We start from the raw sequence: 12,584 nt of genomic DNA, 5'->3' as shown, positions 1-12,584 counted from the left end.
CGAATGCCACCACTGCCTTTTTCCTCTTCTTTTCTCCCCCGCTGCTGCTGACTGTGTTCTGTGAAGCCCCTGGCAGAATGCTGCGCCTTAGAAGACCCCTGTGCCCTGACTGGCTTCTTCAAGAACTCATCCAGTGTAGGGCCATTTCGCCCCAGTGGGTCATCAGGCACCATGGTTTCCCACGAAGGTGAAGGGCAGCAGATTGCCATCCACTTCTCAGACTCCTCTGCCAGGTCCCGATGATCCCATCGGTCTCTTCAGCCAGCTTCACCATGAACCTGTCGTCATAGGAAGAGATCCTCTTGCCATCCAAGACCCGGGAGGGAGTGAGGGAGAGCAGGCTGAGGGAATACAGCTTGTGCAGGAAGTGACCCTCTCTGACACCTTGGAGTCCCTACTGAAATGCCACTGAGGCACAAAGACAGTTATGTCGCGGTGGCCACGGCCCCAGAAGTACTGCACAGCAATGGCAATGCCCCGGCTGGAGGCCATGCACCATGGCCACGTTGCTGCCATCGATGACAATATGGCAGAGGTCTGGCTTGCGTGGCACATTGGCAAGGCACAGGGTGAAAGGGTCCTGGAGGGTCTCCTGGAAACGCTGCGTGCCAGTCACCAAATTACCCCCCCCAGGTGCCTCGTTTCCACAGAGACCCCCGACCTTGAGCCACGACCTGCTGCTTGTCTGCCCAGTCTCCTGTGTCCCCTCCATCTCCGCAGTGCCAAGGGGGTTCAGGCGCTGGTGGGGGGCTGCGCACTCTTGGAGGTGAGGCTTCCCCATTTATGGAGCTGCTGCAGGAGAGAGGCTCCCCGGGGTTGGGCTGCCTTCTGAAGGGGCCCTGGGTGCCAGGGCCCTGGACCCAGAACCTTCCTCTCTCCTGAGGCACCCCCTCCTTCCCCAGAGCCTTCCCTTTCAGAGGCACTGTCTGCCCTGCCTCTCCTCCTCCTGTGGCCTGAAGGCCACTTGTCTTTCCTAGTCCTCTTCCCCGGGCCACTCCTTCCATCCCAAATCCATCTCCCTGGGACCACCGTGCTTTGTCCCCTCCTTCCCCATAGCACGTCTCTCTCCCCTTGACTCCTGCCACCCTGCAGGTCCTGTGTCCAGAGACTCCCTGCCATCACTCAGGGGACTCCTGACTCCCTGGTGCTGAGCACCCAGCAGACCTGGGCTCCCCCACTCCCAGGACGGGAATGCTTGGGGCCCCTGCCCCCCTGGATGCCTCTTGAACCAGGCTCAGCAGTTCTTCCTGGACAGCAAGGGGCAGCTGCAGCAGGGCCTCTGTGTGGGCATCCCCCCGGGACTGCAGCAGAGAAGAGAATTCTCTCAGCACTCCAGCGCACTGAGAGGCTCCAGGGGATGGCCCCAGCCGAAAGTCCCAGCTCAGCCGCTCCACCAGCTCCTCCACTCGGCTCTGGACCATGACAAAGGCCTCGGTCAGGCCGCTGACAATCAGCGAGCCAGGCGGCCCCGGCACCAGGTGGGCTGATGTGCTCCAAGTCAGACAAGGAAGAAGCCCTGGGTTCCCAGAAAGATGCAGTGCAGTTTGGGTGAGTAGTGAATTACATTCTGTAGCTCTGGGCTGCAGAGACCCTTCAGGTACTCCTTGGCTCTGCTAGCGTTCTCCTTGGGGCCCTCCAGCTGCAGCCAGATGTGAGGGTTCTCAGGACAGTCCTTCGGGAGGACGCTCATCCCCACCCTGAAGATGCGCTCAAAACGGTTATGGGACGGGGAGCCAGCCCCCCAGGTAGGCATGGCTCCTTGGCCGCCCAGCCCCAACGGGGACCTCTCTTCACGAACAGTTTTTTGAGTCATTTCCTGGCCAGGGGCGGAGTAAGCTGGGCCCCTCCCGGGGCTGGGCCTGCACTGAGCCCCAGCGTGCGCCTGCCCCTGCCAGCTGCAGGCTGCTCCCCGCCTGCGGCCGGAGCCTTGGCCCAGGCCCAAGCCCCCCGGAGTTAATTTTTGTATATCATGTTAGGTAAGGAAGGGTCCAACTTCATTCTTTTCCATGTGGATATCACATTTCCCAGCATTGTCTGTTGAAAATGCTGTCCTCTCCCCCATTGGATGGTCTTTTCACTCTATTCCCTTGGTCTATACATCTGTCTTTATACCAGTACCACACTGTTTTGAGTACTGTAGCTTTGAAATCAGGATATAGGAGTTGTCCAGTTTTATTCTTCAGCTTTTCAAGACCCCTTGAGATTCTAATTTGAATTTTATGATGGGTTTCTCCTTCTGCAAAAAATATTGGGGTATATATAGTTGGTTAACAATATTGTGTTACTTTCAGGTGTACTTATACATGTATCTATTATTTTTCAAATTATTTTCCCATTTAGGTTATTACAGAATATTGAGCAGAGTGTCCTGTGCTATACAGTAGTACAGTAGGTCCTATTTTAAATATAGTAGTGTGTATATGTCAATCCCAAACTCCCAATATATCCCTCCCCCTACATCTTTCCCCTTTGGTAACCATACGTTTGTTTTCTAAGTCTGTGTATTTGTTTTGTAAATAAGTTCACTTGTATCATTTTTTTGTTTAAAGATTCCTTATGTAAGTGATATCATATGATATGTCTTTCTCTGACTTACTTCACTTAGTATCACTTAGTATGATAATCTCCAGGTCCATCCACGTTGCTGCAAATGGCATTATTTCTTTTTAATGGCCGAGTAATACTCCATTGTATATATGCACCACATCTTCTTTATCCATTCCTCTGTTGACAGACATTTAGGTTGCCTTTCATGTCTTGGCTATTGTAAACAGTGCTGCAGTGAACGTTGGGGTGCATGTATCCTTTTGAACCATGGTTTTCTCCAGATATATACCCAGGAGTGGGATTGCTGGATCGTATGGTAGCTCTATTTTAAGTTTTTTAAGGAACCTCCATACTGTTCTCCATAGTGGCTGTACAAATTTACATTGACACCAACAGTGTAGGAGGGTTCCCTTTTCTCCACACCCTCTCCAGCACTATGTGTAGACTTTTTTTTTTTTTTACGTGTAGACTTTTTGATGATGGCCATTCTGACTGGTGTAAGGTGGTATCTCTTTGCAGTTTTGATTTGCATTTCTCTAATAATTGGTGATGTTGAGCATCTTTTCATATGCCTGTTGGCCATTTGTGTCTTCTTTGGAGAAATGTCTTTTTAGGTCTTCTGCCCATTTTTTGATTGGGTGTGTGTTTGTTTTTTGATATGTAGTTGCATGGGCTGTTTGTAGATTTTGGAGATTAATCCCTTGTCTCTAGCATCATTTGCAAATATTTTCTCCCCTTCTGTGGATTGTCTTTTCATTTCTTTATGGTTTCCTTTGCTGTGCAAAAGCTTTTGAGTTTAATTAAGGTTCCATTTGTTTATTTTTGTTTTTATTTCCATTACTCTAGGAGACAGATCAAAAAAGATATTGCTGCAATTTATGTGAAAGAGTGTTCTTCCTATGTTTAGGTCTTTAATCCATTTCGAGTTTATTTTGTATATGGTGTTATGTGTAGAAGTCCAGTTTTCCCAGCACCACTTGTTGAAGAGACTGTCTTTTCTCCATTGTATATTCTTACGTCTTTTTCTTAGATTACTTGGCCATAGTGCATGGGTTTACTTCTGGGCTTTCTATCCTGTTCCATTGATCTATATTTCTGTTCTTTTGTGCCAGTTCCGTACTGTTCTCATCATGTTTGTAGTATAGTCTGAAGTCAGGGAGCCCGATTCCTCCAGCTCTGATATTCTTTCTCAAGATTGCTTTGTCTATTTGGGGTCTTTCGTGTCTCCATCCGAATTTAAAAATTTTTTGTTCTAGTTCTGTGAATGACATTGGTGATTTGATAGGGATTGCACTGAATCTATAGATTGCCTTGGGTAGTTACAGTCATTTTGAAAATATTGGTTCTTTCAACTCAACAACATGGTATACCTTTCTGTCTGTTTGTGTCATCTTTGACTTCTTATAGTTTTCTTTGACTTCTTATAGTTTTCGGAGTACGGGTCTTTTGCCTCCTTAGGTAAGTTTTTTCCTAGGGATTTTATTCTTTTTGATGCAGTAGTAAAGATTCCTTAATTTCTTTCTGATCTTTCGTTGTTAGTATATAGAAATGCAACAGATTTCTCAAATTTGTATCTCTCAATTTTTTGTATCCTGCAACTTTACCAGATTCATTGATGAGCTCTAGTAGTTTTCTGGTAGCATCTTTACAATTTTCTACATATAGTATCACCTCATCTGCAGTGAGTTTTACTTCTTCTTTTCCAAGTTGGATTCCTATTATTTCTTTTTATTCTCTGATTGCCATGGCTAGGACTTCCAAAACTGTTGAATAAAAGTGGTGAGAGTGGGTGACTTCTCTGTTGGCACAGTGGTTAAGAATCCACCTGCCAATGCAGGTGACATGGGTTCAAGCCCTGGTCCAGGAACATCCCACATGCCACGGAGCAACTAAGCCTGAGCACCACAACTACTGAAGCTTGTGTGCCTAGAGCCTGTGCTCCGCAACGAGAGAAGCCACTATGATGAGAAGCCTGTGCACCACAACAAAGAGTAGCTCCTGCTCACCGCAACTAGAGAAAGCCTGTGAACAGCAACAAAGATCCAACACAGCCAAAAATAGTAAAAACAAAAAGGAAAACAAAACAACCCAGGCTCGCAACTCCAAGGTTAGGGTGAGCTCTCCTGTTAGTAGTAATATTTCATACCTGTTGTCGCAAATTAAGCTCTGCCCATGCAACTCCACTGAGGATAACAAACTCTGAGCCTAGTTTCTCCTGGATTCTGCCCTAAGTACTAATTCACTAATTTAAATACATGTCCTTTCCCTGTAATATAAACTGTGTATAACTGCTTTTCTGAAACAGGTCCTCCTGTGAGCTCTGTAGTGAATCCCCAGACCTGCTGCTGGTCTTGGGCACCCCTGACACCCCACAATATGATAAGAAGTAATTCACTAGAGGAGCTTCACAGTCAACTGAAACTGGCAGAGGAAAGAAAAGAATTACACTGACTGATGGTACAATCTGAAGAACAAAGAGAATAATATGAATGAAGGTGGAAGAGCCTCAGAGAAATGTGGGGCAGCGTTTAGGTGATGGCAGCAGGAGAGAAAGAAGAGGACAAATACTCAAAGCAGTACTGGCTGAAAACGTGCTAAATTTATGGAAAATCATCAAATACGTCACAGTGAAAACGGTGAAAGTCAAAGACAAGGAGAAAAGCTTGAAAGCAGCAAGAAAAACACCTTGTCCCCTAAAAGCGAACCACTGTACGACTATGAGCTGGCTTTTCAGCTGAAACCAGGGAGGTTACAGGTAATGGGATAACACATTCAAAGTTACGAATATGAAGAGAAGCCACCGCAATGGGAAGCCCGCGCACCGCAAGGAAGAGTGGCCCCCGCTCGTCACAACTAGAGAAAGCCCACGCACAGCAACGAAGACCCCAATTTAAAAAAATTAAATAAGTAAATAAACAACAAAGAAAAAACTGGCATCACAAACAGGATGGATGGAGTCATGCTTGCAACTGACCTCAGGGAATAGGAACTGGGAAGCAGGCCAAGCACCACCTGCAGTGCCACCAGGAAATGCAACATGAATTGGTATCTGTATCACCAGCACCACCTGCAGTGCCACCAGCAACATGAATTGGTATCTGTATCACCTGGAGTGATGTGCAGGGGGCCTTCAGCCCATCATCAGAGAGGGGTCATCCTGTGTGACAGCCCGCTCTGCCAGTGCTGTTGAAACAGACGCACAGCTCCTGCCACAAAGGTTCCCATCCCCGGTATTACAGACATGATACTGACATCTCAAGGCTCCTATTTAGCTGTCCAGGATCCGGCCAACAGGTTTTACTTGGCCCCAATAATTGAAGACTCACAACCTCAACTTGCTTCCACTTTTTTTTTTTTTAAATTATTTTTTTATTGTCTGAGGATAGATCCTCGTTATGTGTACCGGTCCCACAGGGGATCCCACTGCAACCATTAGGTCAGTTCTGCTCACCACGGGGGGCATAATAAAGGCTGATCCCCTGATGCCCCAAGCACCCACGGCAGTTTTAGGCTGTCGGAAGGAGAAACCGAGGCACTTAACAGAGTCAAACCGACCCAAGGGCTACTCCCTGACGAGCTAGACTCAGAAGCCGCACACATCTGATCCATCGCACTGCCCTTAGAAAACTGTTCAGATCATGTCTCATATCTGAATCAGGCTAGCAAAACTAACAGTGGGAAACTGCCTTGAAGGCTGAATAGCTCCTGGACAGCCACCTATGGTAACACCAGCTGAGTTTATGTATGATGCCCATGGAACTGATACTTGCAAGTATTTAACCAAATGGGAAAACCTGACCAAAGATAACTTGTCCCTGAAATGGCCAAAATGGGGTACTTTTGATTTACCTACATTGGTTTATTTGCACGTTTAATTAGAAAAAGCATACATCTTTATTGGAGTATATAATTGCTTCACGATGCTGTGTTAGTTTCTGTTGTACCCCAAAGCGAATCCACCATATGCATGCACGTGTCCCCATATCCCCTCGCCCTTGCGTCTCCCTCCCACCCTCCCTACCCCACCCCTCTAGGTGGTCACAAAGCACCGAGCAGAGCTCCCTGTGTTATGTGGCTGCTTCCCACTAGCGATCTATTTTACATTCGGTAGTGTATATAGGGAGGCATATTCTAATTGGGACCTGGAAGCCTCACAAGTGAGGAAATAATAAAATGGCTTCATTGTAAGAAACAAACCAAAAATGATTAGAAACGGTGGTGGCTGAATTAGAGAAAGCCTCAACCTCCGTCTCCAGCTTCTTTATGTTCTCTTCTTTCTGAGTTGCCCGCTCTGCCCTGCCCTTCCTGCTCTCCCTCCTCCAACACCAAAAGAAAAGTATATTGAATGTGAGATAGAAAATGAAAGCAACACCCATGAGCAGAGGGAACCCGCTCTATCTACAGCCCCTGGACTAGGACAAAACTTAGGAACTTGACTAAGGATTTTCCAGATCCCTTACAAAGACCCTTTAGTAAGGAATTTGATCTTACAGTAAGAACTTACGAGCCTGGATATTCAGACTTGTACCAGCTCGTACATTGACTAGTCTCTGAAAGTAAAGCAACAGAATGGCTCTAAGACATAATTTGGAAAGCACCTATGGAGGATTTTCAGAAGTGTGAGGCTACAGATCGCCAGAAATGTAGAGAAGTTGCCCACAACTTATATCAGGCTATTCCAAAAATCTTCCCACAGAAAACAGATGGAGCATGGGACTTCCCTGGTGGTCCAGTGGCTAAGACTCCACACTCCCAATGCAGGGGGCCCAGGTTCGACCCCTGGTCAGGGAACTAGATCCCACGTGCAGCAACTGAAAGATCCTGCATGCCACAACGAAGACCCAACACAGCCAAATAAATAAAAAAAGAAAACAGATTGGGCAAAGATCCATCAGTGTAAACAGAGGCCAGGAGAAACTATTTGATTATTTTGAAAGATTTGAAAAAACATTCAAACAACACTCTGGCATGGATCTAGAGAGTTTTGTAAACCATCAGAATGATTCAGTATTACATTCTATTTTTCTAGAAGGTAGTTTTCTAGAAGGATTAGATGAGGTACACCTGGTTAAAAGACATGAACTTGATTGGGCTACTATGCATACTAATGCCCTTGTCACTACTGCTGATGAGCTTTCTAAAACCTTATGGAGAGGAGAGAAGGAAAAAGCCAAGATTATGACTGTGCAGCTACAGCAGTTTGGCGGTCCTCCAAAACTCACCTGCCCAAATTCCAGCCAGGCTTGGAAATTGCAAAAAACATGTACATTTTAAAAGGGATTGCTACAAATTCAAGTGAGACTTGGAACAAGGTAAAATTAAAAAGGAAGAGAGGTGCTCTGAGGATTACAAGAGGGCATTTTCCCCTCCTCCTCACAAATACCTTAGGGGAGACCGAAATAACTATCAGAGGGGAAACTTCTAAGGCCCTGTGGACACGGGGGCTCCTCCACTCTCTGTCCTTAACCTGACCCTTAGTCACTGCCCTCTCTCTCGGGGTAAACAATCGATTCTCATGGTAGGGGTTTCAAACTTTCCTGTGCAGGTTTTTAAATCAGAACCAATAATTGTTCAGCTAGGAACTGTCACAGGAAGACATGTATTCCTTTTGGTGAATGTGCTCCAACTCATCTGATTGGATGAGACCTTTTAGCGGCATATAATGCCCACATTGCCTTTTCACCTGTAGGTGAAATGATTTTAGACTTAGAAGCTGTAGATGCTGAGAACATAATTACTGAAAAGTGAATGGTTATGAAAATCAAAATTCAGACAAATCAAGAGGAAATTAATGATTTGCTGTTACAGGACAGCTGCGTGTAAATCAATGGAGTTAGAACCCACCCTCACACCATGCACAAAAATAACCTCACAATGGCTTAAAGACTTAAACATAAGACATGACACCATGAAACTCCTAGAAGAGAGCATAGGCAAAACATTCTGGCATAAACTGTACCAACGTTCCCTTAAGTCAGTCTCCCAAGGCAATAGAAATGAAAACTTACAAGCTTTTGCACAGCAAAGGAAACCATAAACAAAAGAAAACCTAAAAGACAACCTACGGAATAGGAGAAAATATCTGCAAATGATGTGACTGACAAGGGCTTAATTTCCAAAATATATTGGGTGGGCCAAAGTTTGGGTTTTTCCATAATATCTTATTGGCCAACCCAATACAAACAGCTCATAACTCAACAACAAAAAAACCCAATCGAAAAATGGGCAGAAGACCTTAATAGACGTTTCTCCAAAGAAGACACAAATGGCCAATAGGCATGAGAAAAGATGCTCAACATCACTAGTTATTAGAAAAGTGCAAATCAAAACTACAGTGAGCTACCACCTCACACAGGTCAGAATGGCCATCATTAAAGTCTACAGATAACAAATGCTGGAGAGGGTGTGGACAAGAGGGAACCCTCCTACACTGTTGGTGGGAATGTAAGTTGGTGCAGCCAGTATGGAGAACAGTATGGAGATTCCTCAGAAAACTAGAGTTACCATATGATCCAGCAATCCCAGTCCTGGGCATATATCCAGACAAAATTATAATTCAAAAAGATAAATGTACCCTAACGTTCACAGCAGCACTATTCACAACAGCCAAGACATGAAAACAACCTAAATGTCCACAGAGGAATGGATAAAGAAGATGGGGTACATTTATACAATGGAATATTAGCCATAAAAAAGAACGAGTTAATGCCATTTGCAGCAACATGGATGCAACTAGAGATTATCATGCTAAGTGGAGTAAGTCAGAGAGAGAAAGACAAATACCCTATCACTTAAGTGTGGAAATTAAATATGGCAAAAATGAACGTATCTACAAAACAGAAACACTCACAGACATAGAGAACAGACTTGTGGTTGCCAAGGGTGGGGGGAGAAGGGAGAGGGACGGGAGTTCAGGGTTGGTAGGTGCAAACTATTACATTTAGAATGGATAAACGACAAAGTTCTACTGTAGAGCTCAGGGAACCGAGCACAGGGAACCATATCCAATCTCCTGGGATAAACCAGAATGGAAAAGAATATTTCAAGAAGAACGTATGTGTAAAACTGAGTCAACACTGTAAATCAACTATGCTTCAGTAAAAAAAATAAAATGATTTGCTATTACAAGTGCCTAAGGAATTATGGTCCTCTTCTTCCTCAGATATTGGGAAAGTTTAAATGGCTACTCCTGTTAAGGTAACTATGGATAATTCCCTTCTCTATCTAATATATCCGACAATAGCCACGCAGACCGGAGGCATTAAAAGTATTCAGGAATTCCTTAAGAAAAGACTTACAATTCCTTGCACCAGTCCCTGCGATACTCCCATTTTACCAGTAAGAAACCAAATGGAAAGGCCTGGAGGTTGGTTCAGGACCAGAGCTCTGAGTACTCTTGTGATCCCTGCCACTCTGTCGCCCCTAATCCTCCCACACTGCTCTCAGCCATCCCATCAGACACCTGTTATTTCCCAGTAGTTGTCCTACGGAGCGCATTCCTGAGTATTCCAGTAGAAAAGAAAGTCAATACCTACCTCTTCACCTTTACCTGGGAAGATGGCCAACCTACTTGGACAGTTATGCCACAAGGCTATACTGAAAGCCCTACTTTTTCTCAAATACTTCAGGCCGATTTGGCTGATGTACACTTTCCTAATGACTCTGCTCTGATTCAGTACGTAATTTACTTTTGTGTTCTAGAACTGGACAGGATTGCCAAGACACTATCCACTTGCTGCAACAATTAGTGTCAAGAGGCATAAAGTGTCCAAAGACAAACTACAATTCTGCTCACCAACTGTGCGATAATTAGGTCATTTAATATCTAAGGAAGGATTGTTGATTGATTCTGAAAGGATTAAGGGAATCCTAGCTTTCTCACTCCCCCAAAGAAACAGCGGAGAGGATTTCTAGGTCTAACTGGGTATTGCAGGAATTGGGTACCGAGTTTCTCCCTCGTGGCCTAATAACCTCTATGCGTTACTCAAGTCTCATCAGCCAGAGGGACTTCCCTGGCCGTCCGGTGCTTAAGACTCCACGCTTCCACTGCAGGTTGCACAGGTTTGATCCCTAGTCGGGGAACTAAGATCCCACATGCTGCGGGGCATGGCCAAAACAATTAATTAATTTTAAAAATACTTAAAAAAAAAAAAAAAAAAACCTGATCAGCCAGACCCAATTGAATGGATGAACAGAAGGAGAGAAAGCTATAAATGCCCTGGAACCTACACTAGCCCGGGCTCCAGCTCTGGGCCATCCTAACTATAAACTACCATTTTCCCTCTTTGCGCCTGAAGACAGAGGACACGCCCTGGGTGTATTCAACTCAGAGGCACTGTGACCACAGGATGTTATAGTCGCCAAGAGCTCCCACCCTGTATGAGAGCTATTTTGGCGACTGCCCTCTTTATGCAAAGCTACTGAAGAACTTCTCATGGGGTCTCCTCTGGCTGTGTTTCTCACTCAGTTCAATCGCTCTTAAGTTCCCATCATACTCAACACTATTCTGTGAGTCGCTTGGCCTCTTACGAAGGTTGATGACCTATGTTCTCTCTGTCCTAAATGTAATCCTGGTAAACCCCTTCATGGCTCGCAAGGCCACTTCCCCCTCCCTGAGGAGCCCTTGTAGGTTTGGCAGCTGGACTCCATCCACGTGCCTTCCTCTGAAGGCTATAAATGCATCCTGGTCGCGGTCTGCATGTTTTCACACTGGGTGGAGGCATTTCCTTGCAGAAGGCCGGTAGCCTTCACAGTAGGCAAATTACTGTTGGGAAAAAAATAATTCCACTTTGGGGCATTCCTTCTGAGTTGCATAGCGACCAGGGAACCCATTTTACTGGACAGATTATTAACTCCACTGGTAAGATTCGGCCGCTAATGCAACCTTTTCACTGCACCTATCACCTCAATCCTCAGTGGTAGTAGAAGGGACCCAAGAGCACTATTAAAACACAATTGGCTAAATTTTCAGAGGCTTTTCATCTTCCACGGCCAAAAGCTCTTCCCTTGGTAACTCCTCAACCTTAGCTCTACCCGCTTTGGTAAACATCAGTTGTCTCTCTTTGAACTAATTACTGGGCGGCGACCTGTGCCTTTAGATGAAGGTACGTATGAACCAGCGCTGCTTCAAGGTCACATTCTACGTTACTGTCGGGGACTCATCAAAGTGCTTAAAGAAAGGGAAAAATTAGTAACTGATTTCCTTCCACAGTGAGCTCCTGGGAGACGAAGACCTTATTAAGGGTCACGGGTTACAGCCTGGAGATATTGGAAAAGACGTCAAAAAAGGGACTCTCTACAACCACGTTGGAAAGGACCATACCAGCTACTCTTAACAAATCCCTGGGGGGGCAAAACTTAAAGGACTAAATCTCTTGGAGTCACGTCTCTCACCTCAGAAGGGCCTCCCCTCCTGAATGGACTGCAACCTCTATTTGTGACACCCCACTTGCATTAAGAGAGGCTCCATCAGACCAGGATGAGAGGAACACGGCAGCAGTGGTAGACAGCCACCCCAAGAGTCCAGACCAGACCTGTAAGAAACCGCCTCTCTCCATCAAAATGGAGTTATGGGACTTCCCTGGCGGCCCAGTGGTTAAGACACCCCACTTTCCCTGCAGGGGGCACGGGTTCCATCCCTGATCAGGGAACTAAGATCCCGCATGCCGCGCGGCACAGCCAAAAAATAGAAAAAGAAATGGAAAGTTATTGTTCTGTTTCTAGCTGTGTTCTTAGGCCAGTGTTTAGGGTGGAAAGAAAACTCTTCAGTAAAACTATCACAAAGTATAGGTACTGGGGGAGGTTAACTGATTAAACCCCTTGTAATTCCTGTCACTGACTTTTCAGATGTTTCTGATGGTACCACTTACTCAGACACACCTCCCTCTGGCCTAACTTCTCAGGTTCAAATTCTCCAAAACACTAATAAGTCCGTCCCTTGACTGACACTATCTTCGGTTCTTAGAGATGGGACACAACTCACCCTAGGCCCCCCTCACTCTGTCCCTTACTTTTTTTTGGCCGTGCCGCACAGCATG

The 12,584-nt window shown here is 45.6% G+C and overlaps 1 long non-coding RNA gene across 4 annotated transcripts in view; it reads left to right on the top strand.

The window, feature by feature from the left end:
- Positions 1–12,111, top strand: part of LOC113608742 (uncharacterized) — a 54,596-nt gene extending 42,485 nt beyond the window's left edge. For 3 of the 4 annotated variants that reach the window (XR_003428409.1, XR_003428410.1, XR_003428407.1), the window contains one exon: positions 11,759–12,111. This is a non-coding gene — a long non-coding RNA (uncharacterized LOC113608742). Of the gene's footprint in view, positions 1–4,852; positions 5,170–11,758 lie in introns of those variants that run through there. The other variant, XR_003428408.1, reaches the window with a different exon arrangement.
- Positions 12,112–12,584: the final 473 nt, after the last annotated feature.

Source organism: Aethalodelphis obliquidens, unplaced genomic scaffold (genome assembly GCF_003676395.1).
Source record: "Aethalodelphis obliquidens isolate GAN/ISIS:26980383/991018 unplaced genomic scaffold, ASM367639v1 scaffold53, whole genome shotgun sequence".
Lineage (NCBI taxonomy): Eukaryota > Metazoa > Chordata > Mammalia > Artiodactyla > Delphinidae > Aethalodelphis > Aethalodelphis obliquidens.
Note: the sequence above shows the minus strand (reverse complement) of the source record. Positions and strands in the feature narration are given on the sequence as shown.